This window comes from Oculina patagonica, unplaced genomic scaffold (genome assembly GCF_052425735.1).
Source record: "Oculina patagonica isolate OP01 unplaced genomic scaffold, crgOcupat unplaced8, whole genome shotgun sequence".
In the NCBI taxonomy this organism is placed as follows: domain Eukaryota; kingdom Metazoa; phylum Cnidaria; class Anthozoa; order Scleractinia; family Oculinidae; genus Oculina; species Oculina patagonica.
Genome location: NW_027558690.1, coordinates 66,569 through 86,064, shown reverse-complemented (window position 1 = coordinate 86,064; position 19,496 = coordinate 66,569). Strand labels below are relative to the sequence as shown.

Here is a 19,496-nt window from a genome sequence, read left to right as displayed (position 1 = left end):
AGAATCGCAAGACCCCTGAATTTTTATCCTTCACTGGCTCGATAGCACCCGCCGCCCCGCCGCCGTTCCGTTAGAGCATTTGAATTTTGGAGTTTCACGCCACACATCATCAAGATGGCCGCTAGAGGACTATTACGTTTGCTTTAAAAAAATACCCCATCCTGTAATTTTTAACAATCTGAACAGTCGAGGTTTGGCAAGAAGTGTTTATGTGTATGTTTTCTTGTTTATGAGGGTGAACTGACAGTAGTATAGTAAGGACCGGTTAGGCCCCTTTTTTGGGGAGGAATCTCATTAGCGTGGAGAGGAATAAATTAACTGGGTGACGTCATAGACTCATGAATAAAATACGGTGGATTTAATTAGATTGTGGGTGTTCTTTTTTATCCTGGTTTGTATAACCAGTTTGACAGGATTCACAGTACCGGTTTAGCGTATTGCACAATATTCGAAATCACTGAGCCATATAATCGGAAATTATGCAAGCCTCTTTTCGCATAAAATAAATACAGCCGACATTATTGTTTTAAGCGAGTTTTGAGGGCCTCCAAACTTAGACACTTAACACACAGATTGTAATTCAAGCAAAACTTTTATTTCGGTCGTTTAATTCAGTACAATAATAAAATTTAATAACTGTTCTCGTCCTTATCATTGCCAGGGGGATAGTAAGTAATTTTTGATGTCTCTTCGTGCTTGGGTATGATTGGTGGAATTGTGGTGGTGGTGGTGGTGAAGTTAAACAATAGAATTGTGGTGGACGATTTTTCCATTTTTAAGCGATGACGGGTAGCTGATGACGTCATCGCTTTATGCAGGGAGCCGACCGGCAGGATCTTTTTGTCTTTTTGTCCTTTTGTCTTTTTTTCTTTTTGTCGTTTTCGCGCGATCGAACAGAAATCGCCGCGTAGAACTCAAAAGCAAAATACTCCCGTGCAGTCAGAATGGAACACCACAATGTATAAACGAAAGAGACTAAATTTTATATGATGGCATCTATTAGATTTAGTAGACAGAAATTTCAAATTCTTATAAAATACAGGCCCACTATCAGCAATATACCTTTTGACCTTTCTCGCAGCTGAAAAGCTAGCTCCCGCGTATCGTGTGTCATTTATCGGAAGTCACACACTACAATATAACGCAATCTACTGTTGTTCGATTGAGCAAATCTACGAAGAAAATGTATTATTATCGCTTTATGCAGGCAGCCGACCGGCAGGATATTTTTGTCCTTTTGTCTTTTTGTCCTTTTCGCGCAATTGAACAGAAAACAAGTTTAACTAAACAACAAATCGCCGCGTAGAACTCAAAAGCAAAATACTCCCGTGCAGTCAGAATGGAACACCACAATGTATAAACGAAAGAGACTAAGTTTTATATGATGGCATCTATAAGATTCAGTAGACAGAAATTTCTAATTCTATAAAATACAGGGCCGCTGTGAGCAAGAGACCATTTGACACACTACAATATAACGCAATCTACTGTTGTTCAATTGAGCAAATCTACGAAGAAAATGTATTATTAACTTTGCATCCTTGGCCTGTGCATTCATAACTACTGTATTTATTTGAATTCCATCAGATCCTAACTATGCTATTTAGGCAATCACCAACATTGCTTCTTAGGTTTAAAAAATGTACACTACAATTTGATAACAGTCTTTATCACGCACAAGGTGTCGGCTACTTTTATTTACGTTGAGTTTTTGACAAATTCAAAATTATGTTATACCTTTTGTGAAACGTCATCGCTTCTGCATGCACTGCATGCCGTTTATTTCATTTTATCATTGTACTCGACCGAAATAAAAGTTTTGCTTGAATTACAATCTCTGTGTTAAGTGTCTAAGTTTGGAGGTCCTCAAAACTCGCTTAAATCATAGTGATCACTCAAGCGTATCGAGTATAAAAACCATTGTTCGAAAACAATGATGTCGGCTGTATTTAATTTATGCAAAAAGAGGCTTCATAATTTCCGTCTATATGGTTCAGTGATTTCGAATATTGCACGGTACGTTAAATTGCTACTGTGAATCCTGTCAAACCGGTTATACCAAACAGGATAAAAAAATAGAACACCCACACTTTAATTAAATCCACCGCATTTTATTCATGAGTCTATGTAGTCCAGTCCCTGAACTCTCTCTTCCACGCGCCCTTTATAGGGGTTGAACCCAGGCGCGCGAAGAGAGAGTCCAGGATAACTTGCATGCGCATGCTCAGAACGAACCAATCAGAATCGAGGAGTATGGCGTCACTTGCTTGGGACGCGAGCGCTAGGTTAAAACTGGCTCGCTCAAACGACGAATTCAACAACACGACCGAGCGCGCGAATAAATGCAAGAAAAAACTGTGCTCAATTGCATCCAAAACCAATTCAATAAACAGCTACCAAATTATACTAGGAATAGTTTACGGATAGCGATTTTTGTTTTGGCCGTTAGCTTTTAGCAGACACTGACTGCAAAGCTAGGCTTTTTAAAGTTATTCCGGTGATCCTGCTTTAGTACACGGTCGCGTCTACTAGTTGAACTCGTCATCTGTGCGCGCGCGTTTTCAAAAGGGCTGCCAAATATGGTTTTTCCCCCAATTTTGGGGGGAAAACTGGCGCATGCGCATGCAAGTTATCCTGGACTCTCTCTTCGCGCGCCTGGGTTGAGCCCGAATAAAAGGCGCGCGGAAGAGAGAGTTCAGGGACTGGACTACCGTCTATGACGTAGCCCAACTATACTACTACTGACCTTTCTTATAGCAGAAGTGAATTCTAGATGTTTTCATTGATTTCCGCCCGCCATGTTGGTGGCGTCTCTATTCAGTGCTCTCTAAACTTTTGTGGAAAGTTTTGAAGGATAACTCGAGTACGGGATACCGTACAGACTTGAGACTTGAACAAATAGACTATTAGTAATTTTCTACAAGCTGTTGTAATCATGATTTTTTTAAATTCCATAGTATTTGAATTATTTTTTCGTGGCGTGACAGTTGAGTGACAGTAAAAATCACCGTATAATTCGCTAGCTTTGTGCTATAAAACTTTGACATAAGTTTTAGATACATCAATGGTCTTTTAAAATCTGTATGACAGATTTTGCGAAAATCAGCCTTACAGATTCTCGTACTATTTTGCATGAATATCTAATCAAGCCAATTTTTCATTTCTGAAATTTGGAGGTTCGGTCATACGGGTAGATTTTAAGAAAACCGCCATTGCAACAACTAGTGCTCAGTCCCCTCTAAAGCACTCGGTGACCCTTTTTGGCTGTTTATTAGCATGTTTATTAGCATTTTTTGTTCAAATGTCGCATATGAAGGCTGTATGCTATAACAAACAGTAATAAGAGAAAGAAAAAATCTTTCTAAAGCGGAAATGATAAAAAAAAGGAGATTCTGACCAAAGACCCACCAGGTGTTTCGGCCGAAATGTATTCCCCAAATTTCTCTTACAAACCAATGAAAAGTATGAGATGGTTTTCCATGCGAGGGAAGTTTATTTTTTTTTAACTTTTGTAAGCAATGTACGAATCAATACGCGGTCCAATACTTAGAAAATGCTGAACTGGCACTGGAGCAATCTGATTGGTTGATTTTAGTCATTGGCCCTCTGACTACCTTAGTCGTGTAATGAAGTTCAGTCACAGTTATGTATTCAAAGAAATAACTAATAACTAAGTTAAATAAACCAAATTGATGCGCAGTTTTTCTGAATTACAAGCTTTTGCTGAGGAGGAACTTGAACTCAAGCATGTTGATGTTGCGAGTACTTACACCGGCTTGGGTAAAGAAAAGTACGAGATAGGAGACCTGCAGCAGGCCAAGAAGCATTATGAACGTGCTTTAGACATTCAGCTGAAAAAGCTTGGACCCGATCATGTTGATGTTGCGCGTACGTGCAATAATTTAGGCATTGTGCAGAGTAACTTGGGTGACCTGCAGCAGGCCAAAGAGAATTACGAACGTGCTCTAGACATACAGCTCAAAAAGCTTGGGCCCGACCATGTTGATGTTGCATGTACGTGTAATAACCTAGGCAATGTGCAGAGTGCCTTGGGTGACCTGCAGCAGGCCAAAGATAATTACAAACGTGCTTTAGACATTCGGCTGAAAAAGCTAGGACCCGACCATGTTGATGTTGCACGTACGTACAATAACTTAGCCATTGTGCAGCGTGCCTTGGCTGACCTGCAGCAGGCCAAAGAGAATTGCGAACGTGCTTTAGACATACAGCTCAAAAAGCTTGGACCCGACCATGTTGATGTCGCGACTACGTGCAATAATTTAGGCATTGTGCAGCGTGACTTGGGTGACCTGCAACAGGCCAAAGAGAATTACGAACGTGCTTTAGACATTCGGCTGAAAAAGCTTTCTCCCGACCATGTTGATGTCGCGACTACGTGCAATACCTTAGCAAATGTCCAGAGTGACTTGGGTGACCTGCAGCAAGCCAAGGAGAATAACGAACGTGCTTTAGACATACAGCTCAAAACGCTTGGACCAGAACATGTTGATGTTGCACGAACGTACTATAACCTAGGCAATGTGCAGAGTGCCTTAGGTGACCTGCAGCAGGCCAAAGAGAATTACGAACGTGCTTTAGACATTCGGCTGAAAAAGCTTGGACCCGATCATGTTGATGTTGCACGTGCGTACAATAACTTAGGAACTGTGCAGCGTGACTTGGGTGACCTGCAGCAGGCCAAGGAGCATTTCGATTGTGCTCTAGACATAAGACTGAGAAAGCTTGGACCCTACCATGTTGATGTTGCACGTACAAAAGATAACTTAGCTGCTGTACAGCGTGACTTGGGTGACCTGCGGCAGGGCAAGAAGCCTCAACGACGTGCTTTTGGCATTAAGCAGAAAAAGCTTGGACCTGACCATGTTGATGTTGCAGGTACTAACGATAACATAGTTGCTGTACAGCATGACTTAGATGACCTGCGGCAGGCCAAGAAACCTCAACTTCTAGACATTAGGCAGAAAAAACTTGAACCTGAGCTTGAACCTGAGGAGGATGATGTTGCGCAAACGTACACCAAGTTGGGTGTTGGTCAACGTGACTTGGGTAATGTGAAACAAGCCAAGAGAACTTCAGGAAAATGTTCATGCTCAATACATTAGTCTGAACAAGCTTGTTGATATTAGGTAGGTAGTTAGTCACACACGACCCCTCAAGCATGTATTTGCTTTAATACAGATCGTGGTTAAATAAAGGGTTTATTATTATTCTGCGTAATTGCACCAACTTGGGTGTTCGGATGGATTAACCTGAACCAGACATTTGGAATGTGCTTTAGACGTCCATCTTAATAAACTTTCGGCTGGTCTTCCTAAAAAAACTTTGAAAATCCTTGAATAATAATTGGAAGCCATTGCTGGTCTATCGAAGATCTACATTATAATTAAGTTAAAAACGTAACTTAAACAATTCAGCGGTATTAAAAAAATTGCAAGAACTTAGCAAATGTGGTACTAGGATTAACGCTGATTGCTTGCAGCTAAAATAGAACAAGCGTTTTTTATTAACCTTATTTTAAAGCATTTTGAAGCTTTGCGTTGCGTATCACAACCTGTTAAACTGATGACTAACAATACAAATACCGTGCGATATTTTTTCCGGTCTCGGGTGTTATTTGTACTCTACCTGGATAATAATGTAGAATACAGTCGAAGCTCTCTTAACGGACACTCTCGTAAGCGGACAGCTCTACTTACGGCGGCCTTGTTTGAAACCCCATTTTAACTCCCATACAAACTCTGTATTTTTACATTCTCGTAAGCGGACATTCCCGTAAGCGGCCGCGGACACTCTCAGAGATTACGACTTAGACTTTTTCTTTGTTTTTAGCTCCCGTAGGCGGACATCCCAAAGAAAATCCTTGTTTTAACCTCTGTATCTTGTTTTTATTACTCAACTTCACATCGCCGTTCGTCACAACTAGGTCATCGCCTTTCTCTGTTTAATCGCATATTTCATATGTTAGAAAATAGAACTCACATAGCCTTCTACAATGGGCTAGTGCTGTCACACCTAGACTATGCCGACACAGTATGCGGAGATCAACCCGGTATAAAATCAGAAATGGAAAAATTGCAAAGTTTTCAGAACAAATTTGTGAAGAAAATTAAATTAGGCAAAATGTCTTCTTCAGAAGCTCTGAAGTCTCTGAATTGGCTCCCTCTGGCTGGAAGACGTCTTTCTCAACGATGTACAGCCGTACAAAATGTAATCAAAGGAGACATTCCGCAACATTTTGAAAGTTTTAAATCGACATAAGAAGTTTACATGGCTACAACACTAGACATGGATACCTACCTAGACTGCCTAAACCTAAAACGGAAAGCGGAGAGAGAGTATCCTACTTCCGCTTTACAAATGACCGGATGTCTCTCCCAGTAATTTTAAGAAAGCCAATGCCATGCGCGATTTTTAAGAAAAACCTTACAAGGTTCTTACTGGATAAACATTTTTAGACGATGAACAAATATTTTTAGTTGCACAACGTTATATAATGTTAATTGATAACTATTTGTAATTAGTTTTTTTTAGGACAGTAGGTAGTTATTTTATATTTTAAATCTGTGACATTTGTACTTCCTTTTAGATTTTAATACTTTTTTATTTCCCATTTTTAACCTTAGTTAGTAGTATTTTAATTCTTGTCCTAGTTTTTAATCTTAGTTAGCATACCACATAGGTTTTGTCTTTTAATTGTATTTTAGATTTTAATGTATTTTAAGGTTTAACATTTACTTTCTCAGAGGACCCTCCTGAAAACCACCCCCTAGGTGATTGAAGGCCTCCTCTTAAAATATTATTTATTATTATTATTATTATTATTTTATTATTATTTTACAGTAATTACAGTACCATATTTCAGTGATTGTTTTTTTGTCGTCATACACTTCGGTTATTCTTGGCTGGGCAAGCTCGGGTAAGCGGCCATCCATCCCCTACACCTCTAGTGGCCGCTTACGAGAACTATTCTCGTAAGCGACCAGCTCCAGTTACGGACATTTTTTCGCGTCCCGAGGGTGTCCGCTTACGAGAGCTTCGACTGTACTTAAACCGCGTTTATAACACAAATTTTCTGCGATTCTCGGGCGTAACGTTCTTACTAAAAAGGTAGCATGTGTATGGCGTTTCTATTTTTCATTATAGTTCACCACTTAATTCTCTCCTATTCTGATTGGTTTAAATTGATCACCTGATGAGATAGTGTTCGTTAGGCTTTGGTAAATTGTCCGATCCGGATCGATAGTGCCCGCCCGTGACTTTTTTTGTAAACAAGCGTGCCTGCAGACAAAAAATCCCAACCAAATTCACTGCATTTAGTGGGTTTCTTGTCTGGTTTTGTTCCGTTTGTTAAATTTCGGCTTTCAATTGAGTTTTTTATCCTGAAAAGTAAAAATAATTCACGATGCTCGTTTTTGTATGTGCGCGCGGAAGAAAATTTAGTGGTGAACAATTAAGACAATAGAGTGTTTCTGTCTCGGAACTATCGGTCTGATAGTTGCCCCTTGGAAATTCGATGTTCTTAAAACTAGCGTATTGATAGTTGGCTATTATTGATAATATTTGTTTTAAGAACAGCAAATTTCCGCGGGGTAACTTTCAGCCTATAGTTCCTCGACAGAAACACTCTATTGTTTTATTAGCAAAATAGAAAGATACTGTGTGAACGATAACAGCAGGCGTTAAACTGTTGCGCGAGTAATGCGACAAATTTAATATAAAAGTTGCCACAACCTCGCTAATTAACCTTCTCAATTGTCCTGTATGTCGTGCTGTTGGTCTTTCTAAGACAAGAAGGACTCAGTATCTGAGATTTTATTTCTCATTATATTGCTTTAGTAGTAGCCTACTTTGTTGGACTGATTACGCACGAATTCCAGATATGTCCAGGATTGAGCGCTAATGAGATGCACGTTCCTCATGACAGGCATCACAAAGTGTCCTCATTAATAAAAGTTCACCAAAATACGTCAAATTCTGTCAAATATGAAGTAATATGGAAACGTCAAATAACACAGTCAAACATGAAGTACTCATTAAACAATACTTGCGTTCAATTCTGGACATAAGTTACGAATTCAAGAAAAAAAAGAAAAGAAAAACAAAGATATTGAATTTTCTCTCCTTTACTTTATTTTGTTGTATTTAAGATATACACGCCGCGCAAAAGGATTGAATTTTTTTGCGATTCAAAAAAATACAAGACGTAGATTTCTGTGTGGGTGCGTGTGTGGGGAGAGGGGACGCATTCTTATAAGCTTTACTATGTTGTAGAGTTTATAAAGCATTTAGACGGACACGAGAATCAAAGACGAGAACACTAATTTGGAAAAACAATTAAATGGAGATAGAGCTGCAGTTTATGCAGTTCTTTATGGTAAGTTTTTGTCGTGTCATCATTTTCGAGTTCTTATCTTGTATTTTATCTTCTATTATATACACCTAATTGCAGTAACGTTGTCAGAGAAAAAGAAAATAGAAAAAAGGCAAATAGGAATTAATTAGCGTAATTTCATAACTGATAGGATTTACAGAAAACTCACGAGTTTTTGTCTGCAAACTTTGAGTCCACTTTTTTATGCCATAACAAGATAAGTTGATTTATTCGTATTTTGAGGCATTTTGAGGCCATTTGTACAAATAATTTCATGCAGGTGCCTAATTAATTCCCATTTGACTTTTTCCTTTTTCCTTTTTTCTATGACAAACTTATTGCAATTAGGTGTATGTTAGCATTTTTACCAATTTGAGCATTTTACAACAATATTTTAGTACTTTACACTTAATATTCAGTCAGTCAGTCAGCACTTGCGTAGCAGACAAAAGTTAGGTTAAGGCTTTTTTTATCTGTTAATTAAAGGATCTGAACGCACTGTTTTAAATAACAACAATGTATTTCTCCTCGTTAAATAGTTGTAACAGTTGTCAAATAAAGTCTTTTTCAATAAAATGAAGGTTATCTTGTTGGGAAGGAAGTAGACCTAAGACTTTTTGTAGAAAACGAACTAAAAAGTTGACACTGGCTAAAAATATTGTTTTTGGACGTTTCGGTCACTACTGTTGCCTTCTTCAGCAAGATAAAAATGCAAATGTTCAACGGCGTCCTGTTGTATGCGGTTACATATTTTAACAGGACGCCGTTGAACATTTGCATTTTTATCTTGCTGAAGAAGGCAACAGTAGTGGCCGAAACGTCCAAAAACAATATTTTTAGCCAGTGTCAACTTTTTAGTTCGTTTTCTACAAAATTTTTAACATGCCTGGCTACAACCCTAACATTTTTAGACCTCAGACATCCAAGATTTTTTTTTCATCCCCTTCGCTGTAAGTGAAAATTCATACGATGGTACGCTTGGATGTACCACATGATCACGTGATTACACCACGTGATTCGGTAGACATGGTACTCCGGGCTGTTGCATAACTGACGACAAATGGTCAAGCTTTAATTTCCGGTCGACATCACACAGATTTGCATGGTTTTCCAGGTCATTCAATGTGATTTGCACGAATTTGTCATCAATGCTATCAAAACGGGTTGTAATCGATCCTTCTTGGTTAAACCTTTTCTTGCAAAGCTGACATTACATGTGCTAAAGTTCGTTAGCAGACGAACGCTTTTTACCACTTGAACCAACTCACGTGATACAAAAACGTCGAACATAGTACGTGATGTCGATGTGGATTTATTGAGAAGAGGGTGCGCGGCTTACTGGAAAGAGTGGTACAGCCATCCTCATCAATGAAAAGAAGCTAACACTGTGCATTTCTGAAAATTCGGTCTATATATTCAGCTGCAATAAAATCACAATTTCTAGCTATTTTCTATAAAGAACATTTTAATTGAGAGAAAATAAAGTAGCCACGTCTATGACCTAGGGCAGTGCAGTTCACATTTTTACTCGGGTACACAATTTTCACGGAGAAGGCGCGGTGGCCTAATGGTTCTTGTGCTAGACTTTGATTCGGCCCGCCTGGGTTTCAGCCCTGGCCGCGTCACTCTGTCATGCTCTCTGACAGGACGGACAGGAAACAGTGCCTCTCTCCACCCTTGTGTGATAATAGGCACCAGCGAATTTTCGGGATAGCCTGACAGAATACGGGACTAGTAACCTGCGATAGACTAGCATCCCATCCAGGGGGAGTAGCAATGCTACTAGCCGCTTCGTGCTACAGAAAATAAAGTTAATCGCCGGGAGCTATAAACCACTTGGGCTTGCAGTATATACCTTTATCAAAGTTAAGACAGCTTAGGCAGAAAATAAAAACAGCTTGACGTCTTTATAAGTTTAGGGAAGCTTAGCGAGAAAATAAAGACTACTTGCGTCCTATACTTACGGCAAAATAGCTCCACCCTATACCTAATGGTGTCACAAGATTTTAGTATTACCAGACTCTGTACATATACTGTAACGAGGGGAGCAGGGATGGCGCAGTGGTGAGAGCGCTCGCCTCCCACCAATGTGGCCTGGGTTCGATTCCCGGACCCGGCATCATATGTGGGTTGAGTTTGTTGTTGGTTCTCGTCCTTGCTCCGAGGGTTTTTCTTCGGGTTCTCCGATTTTCCTCCCTCCACAAAAATCAACACTTCCAAATTCCAATTCGATCGGGAATACACGGTCCCACGAGCTTAGAGCTTTAATCCTCACCGTGTCTTAATAAAGGTAATTCATTTTTTTATTGTTATTTTTTAACGATATCAAACAGAAAGCAAGCCTCACGGTAGGCGCATCATACAATCAGATGGAATTTTGTTATTGTGTCTCAGACTTGCGGTTTTATCTTTGTTATCCTTTACTTTTAGGGGTAGTGGTCTTAATCTTTTCAAAAGTTGCAGATATTGTTGTGTTATAACCTAGGGGACTGGGGAGGAGCACATGGTCTAGCTATCCAACATGGCGTAGTCGACATCGAGTTGTGCGGCCATTTTTCAATCTGCTCGCCGATCGCTATCGATCATAGACGTTAGAAGCTTCATTTCTTCGCTCTAGGGGCGACGTTTGTCTCAACTATAAAGGAAATGCCACCCAAGCCAATTCCAAAACCCTCCGAGGGGGCCAGTGCGAGTCCAACAACAACATCTGGACCAAACCTTCAATTTATTTCTTCTGAAATTGCACGAGTGCCGAAGCTGGATATTGCAACCTCTACTCCAGACGGATTCCAAATTTGGAAGCAGCGATGGAACTCTGCAGTGACAATTACAGCTTTCTCCGATCTTCCTAGAGAAACCCAACAAGCTCTATTTACAAACGTCCTGAGCGATGACACCGTTAAAAGAATGAACATCTTAGGGCTACAAGATGTCAATGCTATCATTGAGTCTTTCCAAACCCAGGTATGTGGAAGTACAAGTATCTTTGTTCATGAATACGAGTTTCACAACAGGTCCCAAGGGACAAATGAGTCTTTTGAAGAGTTTTACATTGATTTACAGTCCCTGTTGAATAAATGCCAGTATGAAGATTGTTGCAAGACTGAAACTAGAATGTCATGTAAAGAGCGTGTTCTTCTTGCAAGATTAGTGGCTGGCATAAGGTCCAATGAGGTTCGTAAGAGTCTTCTGTGTATTAAAGATCTAACCCTCGAGAAAGCTGTTCAACATGTTCAAGTTGATGAAGCCACTTCATTTCAAGCAAACCAATTTTCTTCTCAAATAAACAAAACTGGTGCTTCTGCCTACAGAAAAGGCAAATCAAGCAATAACTCTGACAACAGCAATGCACCTCCTTCTGACATGTCAGAAGACAGCCCTAGGAAATGCAAATTCTGTATGAGGTTCCATGTATTCCGAAAGGAATTATGCCCTGCAAAAGATTCTATTTGCAAAGCCTGCAACACCAAAGGCCACTGGGCCAAATCCCTCATGTGTCCCAATAATTCTAAGACTGGTCCAAAGCGACCCAGCGAGGATAGGAAATCAGATGCTCATGCAGCACAGCCTGGCTCCTCTGGAAATCCTTCTCTTCAATTGATTTCAGCTGATGGAAAGTCTCAAATAAGCCACACTGCATCTGTTAAAACTATCAACCTTTCTGCTATTCCTAGTGTTGGAACTCACTGCTATGCTGACTTTGTTATTGGCAATCACAACTGGATTCAGCAGTGTATGGTTGATCCTGGTGCCAATATAAACTGTGTTGGTTATGACTGGATCACTCGTTTTGAAACTCCTGAATGGAACTATAACCTAGAGTGTGGTTCCGTTAAAGCTGCTGGTGGTCACAACCTTAAAGTTGAAGCACGCGTACTTCTGAAGATTTCCTGGCCCCCAGAAGACCCAATTCTCTCAGCTAGCCAATGGTTCCACATTATCCACGGTGAGGATGGAGTTGTCCTTGGCACTCCTGCTTGTCGAGCTCTTGGTGTCATAGATGACCAGTGGCCATTGTCTACTTTGGAAGAAAAAGTCAACCCCTCTTCTTCAACTGTAAAAACACTGCAGGCAGACCCTGCCCAGTCTTTACCTGGCAGCACATTACAGGACCAACTACACTCTGACGCCAACAATTTTGAGTCTCTACCTCCGCCTCCAGATGATGACCTGTTGTCTCACTTGAACTGGATGCACCATGCAGCAGATGACGTACAAGTAAATGTGATTGGAACCTCTTCAGAGCCAACCATCGCCGAGAGTTCAGAAGACTCTGATTTTTCATCCCTCTTACACGATTATGAAGACATCTTTGATGAGACTTTTCTTCCTGCCATGTCAGGTGAACCATTTAAGATCAATCTCAAGCCCAATGCTACACCCTATGCTCAGTTAAAGGCAAGAAAAGTTCCAATCCCTTACTTGGAGCAACTGAAGAAACAACTTCAGGAGATGGAGCAACTTGGAGTAATCTCACCATGCGAAGAACCCAGCCCATGGTGTCACCCAATCGTAATAGCCCCGAAGAAGGGCACTGATGAACTCAGAATTTGCATTGATTTCACTCGCTTGAATAAATTTATTCAGCGTGAATATCATCTCAGTAACTCTCCTTTTGAAGCTGTAACCAGCATTCCTCAAGAGGAGCTTGCATACTTCTGCAAGTTTGATGCTCGCCATGGTTACTGGCAAGTTCCACTTCATGCTGAATCACGTCCTCTCACCTGCTTTATTACACCATTTGGTCGATTTGTGTGTAATCGAGCTGCATTTGGAATTAACAGCATCTCTGAATGGTACAACCGCCGCATGGACAAGGTCGTTGCTGGCCTGGAAGGAGTTCGCAAAATCGTTGATGACATTCTGATCTATGCACCAAGTCTGTCTATTCTGAAGATGCGCACCTGTGCCTTCCTTGATCACTGTCGTCAGCATGGTGTCACGCTCAAACAAACAAAGTCGCAGCTTGCCGTTACAGAAGTCGAGTTTGGTGGATTTCGTCTGACGAAAACTGGCATCCAGACCAGTCCTGACCTACTAAAATCTATCAGGGATTTTCCTCGCCCACAAAACCTCACCGATCTCCGCTCATGGTTTGGGTTAGTAAACCAGCTTGGCAATTTCTCCAAGGAACTCACTGCAATTATGGCACCCTTCCGCCCTCTTCTTGCAAAGGATACAGTGTTCCAATGGTTGCCTGAACATGAACATGCCTTCCTGGAAGCGAAATCTCGCCTGAGTTCCACTCCTGTGCTAACATACTTCGCTGTTAACCAACCAACTATTCTTGCTACTGATGCATCTCGTCTCAAGGGACTGGGTTTCGTCCTCCTACAATTGGTAGATGATGTCTGGAAACCAATACAAGCAGGTTCACGCTTCTTGACTCCTGCAGAAAGCCGCTATGCTATGATAGAACTTGAGGCTCTTGCTGCCTGCTGGGCAATGAAGAAATGCAACATGTTTGTTCAGGGTTTACCACACTTCACCCTTCTTACTGACCATCAGCCTCTCATCCCAATACTGAATTCTAAGGGAATTGCAGATGTCGAGAATCCCAGACTCCAGCGACTTATGATGAAGATGCTGCCATATTCGTTCACTGCAGAATGGGTGAAAGGCAAGGATCATTTGGCTGCAGACGCTCTTTCTCGTTTCCCAGTGGATGAGCCATCACTCGATGATGAGCTATGTAACATTCATGCTGAAGCAGCTGTAAAGATCCAATTTGCTGATAAGTCAACTGAAGACCTACAACTTCATGAAGTTTTTCAAGCTCAGCAGACAGACCCTCAGATTTCTCAAGTTACAGAGTACATCAATTGTGGATGGCCTAAATCACTAGAAGAAGTAGCAACAGTTGCAAAACCTTTCTGGCCTATCCGTCACAACCTTTACCTCGTTGCACCAACCACTGGCAGATCTATTCTTGTAATGAATGGACGAACTGTTATTCCATCCTCTCTACAAAAGAAGATGCTTTTGGTTCTGCATGAAGGGCATCAAGGTGTTGATAAAACTCGCCGCCGTGCCCGTGCTTCCATCTATTGGCCTGGCATAGATCGCGAAATCGAAGACATGGTGAAACGATGCCACCAGTGTCTGACACATCTTCCAGTAAATTCTAAAGAACCACTGGAGCAGCCACCAATACCAACAAGACCTTGGGAGAAGCTAGGTGTTGACCTATTTAGCCTCGATGGAAATGAGTACCTCATTACCACCGACTATTTCTCCTTTTTCACTGAAGTGCATGATCTAAAGAAGAACAGTAAGGCGCCATTAGTGATCAAGGAACTGAAGAAGACTTTTTCGCGCTTTGGAACACCTGTGGAAGTAGTCTCTGACGGTGGCTCTCAGTTCACGTGTAAGGCCTTTGAAGATTTCTCACAAGAGTGGGGTTTCCAACACACTGTGTCATCACCTACACATGCGCAGTCAAATGGTAAAGCTGAGGCAGCCGTAAAAAATGTCAAAAAGCTACTCAAGAAGTGTGGATCAATGAATCATGATGAATTTTGGAAAGGTATGTTAGCAATCCGCAACACTCCACTTGCCTGTGGGAAGAGTCCAGCTGAGTTGTTATTTGGCAGAGCACTGCATGACTTTCTTCCTCGAGTCCCAAACCCTAAGGAAGAATTTCTAACTCCCACCACAAGGAAGAAAATCCTACATGCCAAGAGTAAGGAGAAACTCTACTATGATAAACATACCAAAGTACTACCTCCTCTAGAACTAGGATCCCGTGTCGCAATTCGCTCTCGCAATGACACTGACTGGTCCCTTCTTGGGACTGTTATTGAAATTAGACCAAACCGTACCTTTGCTGTCGAAACTGACCGTGGTTCGGTGCTCATCCGCAACAGAAAGTACCTGAAGCTCACAATCTGACAATGTGCCTTTTCTACATGTTTGCGTTCCTTTTTTATTATCTCCTAAAGAGGGAGGGAGATGTTGTACGTTCTCTGATCTCCTCCTGTCGGGGGAGGGAGATGTTGTGTTATAACCTAGGGGACTGGGGAGGAGCACATGGTCTAGCTATCCAACAGATATATCAGGTCGTTACAATCCACAACAAACTGCCCAAGATGAGGCATTGTCGTTTTAGAACGATTTTCGCTTGAGTGACGAAAGTAATTCTCGTTTGCTTTGGTTTTGCATTACTACCCTTAGTGATTGGTTACTGGTTGACTGCTATTTAGCAATCAGAAGAAAAAACAATCGTTACTTGCACTCCTCAAGTTTTCCCGCGTTTCGCGCCGGCTACATGAATTTACTTCACGATTTGATTGGTTCACTGGATTATCTGCCCTTTGTAATTGGCCAGAGTAATCACTTACTAACTATAAAGGGAGATATAATTAAAACTTTTCATCTTTGTCAGTTGAGCAGGAAAAAATAGCGAAGACTAGAACTGAAGGATAGACCATATGACCGTGTTAATATCTTGCTGTTCAGCTACTTCTTGTAAGGTTGTGACTGCTGGCTAAAGAAACATTTGATTACTTGGGAACCACTTTATTTTTGCTAATTTCATGCCATGATTTCATCATGCTATATTTCTTCAGAAAGACTAATTTCATGCCAATTTCATTATTAACCATGACCATCAGAACAAAACCATTTGTAGTGGAAATTGTCAATTTTTTAGAAAAATAGACACACTCCGACTCAAACATCAGTTAATTTTACCAGACTACTGTAAAGCTGACTACTGTAAATGTCTAGAAGCTTACAATTAAAGAAAAATCTTTTTGCATGTAACTTGTCATTATAAAAGACGATTTTAAAAAAGTTAAAAGGCTATAATATATACAAATAAAAACCGAACGTTTTCGACTAAAAAGTCATCATCATGGTTAATGTGTTTGCCGCGCAGTTTCGTATTTAAATGGAAGATAATCACATAATATAATTCACATGGAAGATAATCACCAGGCAACACAATTGGCGAAAACACAAAATCCTGGAGGCTTTGTTTATCGCTTTAAGAAAGCCAGAGCTAAACAAAAAGCTGCTAGCTCATCCAATCAATCTGTTCCCCATGGGAGTGACTTAACATTTAAATACGAAACTACGCGGTGAACACATTAACCCTGATGATGACTTTTTAGTCGAAAACGTTCGGTTTTTAATTGTATATATTATGGCCTTTTAACTTCTTTTAAACATTTTACCTCTTAGCGAACATTATGTTGAACATTATAAAAGACGTTTTTTAACTTTCTCTCCGTTGAATTTCTACTTCTTTGAAAGTCGTTTGTTCGCAACCTCTCCTCGGCGTTGAACAAAAAAATTAACTTCAGTTTTCTTGTCACATATTTTAATATATAAATTTTGGTGGCAAGTTTTCAATAGAGTTCAATTTAAATAATTACAAATCAGTGGCGTAAGCTCAGTATTTTATTTTTCATCTTCTTTAGCATTTGGTAAAAGCCGTCCAAATTTTATCAGTTCACATTTATTTTATCAATATATGGCCATCCCCTTTTTTTTTTCGTTTATCGTCGTATGTGTTTTCTGATTTTGGGTCGGTCGGTCGGAATTAAAAAAAAAAATTCAAAAAAAAAAGTGGATAAGGAGTCTGGAACTAGGAGGCCCGGTACCTCAGCATAATGTCCGTGGAGCCTGGAAACAAGAAGACATAGTTACAAAGTCAACATGGCGGCAATGGAGGAAGGAAAAATCGACGTCGTGGTTAAACTCAAACAAAAACAGCGTAAAAAGGATGAAACATTATTTAAAATAATGTGTCATTGCCTTCTATACCTTCTGTATAATTTTTTTTTTTTTTGAAAACGCGAAAATCTGGGTCGGTCGGACGACGCTAAACAGAGAAAAAAAAGGGGATGGCCTATTCTCAACTCAACAGTACTCTTTCCCAGTCTTTCTATGTAAAAATAACTACGTGACTGGTTTCAATAACCCATCCTCATAAAAATAGATCCTTTTGTTAAAATGCAATGTCCTTGACGTTCGTTAGTTCTATCTGTGTGCTTTGGTCACCGGCCTATTTACATGGAAAGCATGTTGATATTAGTAAACCAATCAAAACTGAAATAAAAGGTTATCATTTAAGTGACGCACTATGTAGGTTTACTCAGCTTAACCAGGGTACCTCTCGCTAATACAATAACTCTTACCTTAATAAATAAAACTGTTAAGTTTTACACGTAATGATCAGTACATATAGTTCACCACCTTTCATTTTCTGCCATAAGAAGTGGGAGAGTTTGCGAGCTTCAGTTCTTTAGCACGCCCTTGTTAATTCGTTGTTGGCAAAGCAGACGGTCTCCCAGGGTAGCGCAAAAATTCTTCTGCTTGAAAATGGATTTCTTTGTTTCAGTCATAACTGGTGTTTCCATTGCAATTCTCATTTGCAATGTTATGGCAACGTTCTCGTCATTATGGTTATAAAGAAAAACAAGAAATTGCACAATGCTAACACATACCTTCTCGCCAACCTCGCTCCGTCGGATTTGGCGTTCGCCGTTCTTACTTTCGTCGACATTTTCCTACTCTCAAACTAGTCTGTTCAGTCTGCTTATTCGTTCGCTGAATTCATTTTCCATGCTTTGGCTTCCATTTTCATGTTAGTTGCTCTGGCGGTTGAGAGGTATTTTGCGATTCTGAAGCCCTTTTGTGCACTTGACAAGAGCGGTAAAATCGCTAATGTGCAAAGTTCTTCTCGCAATATGGATCCTCGCTGGCGTTTTGAGCGCGCTGGGATATCCTATCGCCGCTCTACGTAGAGCATACGCCAAGGAAAACGCTATGATGAACGTAACAGATGGGGAGCCTGTTTGGCTTGAAACTCTTAGCACAATTTACATATTTGTTGTCTTCACATTTGGTCTTATTTTACCGAGTGCTGTGATGATTTTCTGTTATTCGCGGGTTATTTATCACGTGTGGCTCAACACGGAAGCCAACAGAGCGACAAATCTTGCTCTTTTACAGTCGCGACGCAAATTGACAAAACTTTTTATTATTGTTACTGTAATATTCATAGTTACATGGACTCCTACATTCGGAAGGCTTATCGTAACACAATTTGTGAAAAACGAAAATTCCCGGAAGTTCGAGTTATTTTCTACCTTACTTGCAATGGCCGGTTCAGCAGCAAATCCTGTGATTTACTCATTTCGCTGTCCCAGATTTCGACAAGAAGTTTCAAGTTGCTCCTATTCGATGTTTTAAAAGAAATAGACGGCCAAATGTTACAAGGTCTTTTGCTGCAAACAGATATTCACTGACGGAAACGAAGAGGACACAAGCTACTATTGAACCTGTTTCAATTTCATTTGGTGTCTGAATTCTACTGGACAATCACTGACTCCACATATGAATAATTTTACTGAGAAGTCATAGACAGACAGACAGGCTGTTCTCACTGTCAAATGAGTAAATACATTGTCTAATAAGCAGTCGACAAAGCACAAGTAGTTGGGTTGGTCTATTATACGGTGTTACGAAGAACTGCTTGTGAAAAGAATCAGCCTTGCCCTGTAGATGGAAGGAAATCATTTATTGCCTTGTAACAGGTGGTTTTCTCTTAGTGGTGGTTAAAAACATTATTCCAACTCTGCATGCCTTGCATTCCTATAATTATAACTATTCTAGCTCTCTGCACGCATTACTTGCCTATGAGTAAAACTAGTATACCTTAATGCTGCCAAGGGGAGGAATGCTGTAGTATCAACATAATGCAAAGGACACTTATTGAAAGAACTCTTAAATAACACTATAAAACAGACCTTTTGTTTACAACAACTATGTACGTTCCAAAGTCAACATTTTGCTGTTTAAGCCTCTTTGCCTCGTTCTAATTAACAACTCTTTATCGAAGTGGAGCTGGCTAGTGGTAAATATTTACCACTAGCCACCGACACTGAGGTGAATAGTTGTTTAAAGTGACATAATATAGCCAAAAAGGATGATTTTTGACTCGATTAGTTTATTCCCGTCAAAGATTACAATTTTCTCGCCAGCGTTGCTCGGAGGTGAATAGCAAAGGATATCCGGAGTTTGAGTAGCCAATCAGCGCGCGCCAGAAACGCTATCCATTGTTTTAGTATATACCAAAATCAATTATTACGTTCTA

The 19,496-nt window shown here is 40.3% G+C and overlaps 1 protein-coding gene and 1 pseudogene across 1 annotated transcript in view; both read left to right on the top strand.

Moving 5' to 3' along the window:
* The window catches only part of LOC144641270 (uncharacterized), a 157,509-nt gene that overhangs the window by 77,080 nt on the left and 60,933 nt on the right, over positions 1-19,496 (top strand). The gene's annotated exons all lie outside the window — the stretch shown is intronic.
* On the top strand, positions 17,720-18,721 carry LOC144641269 (somatostatin receptor type 4-like; annotated as a pseudogene).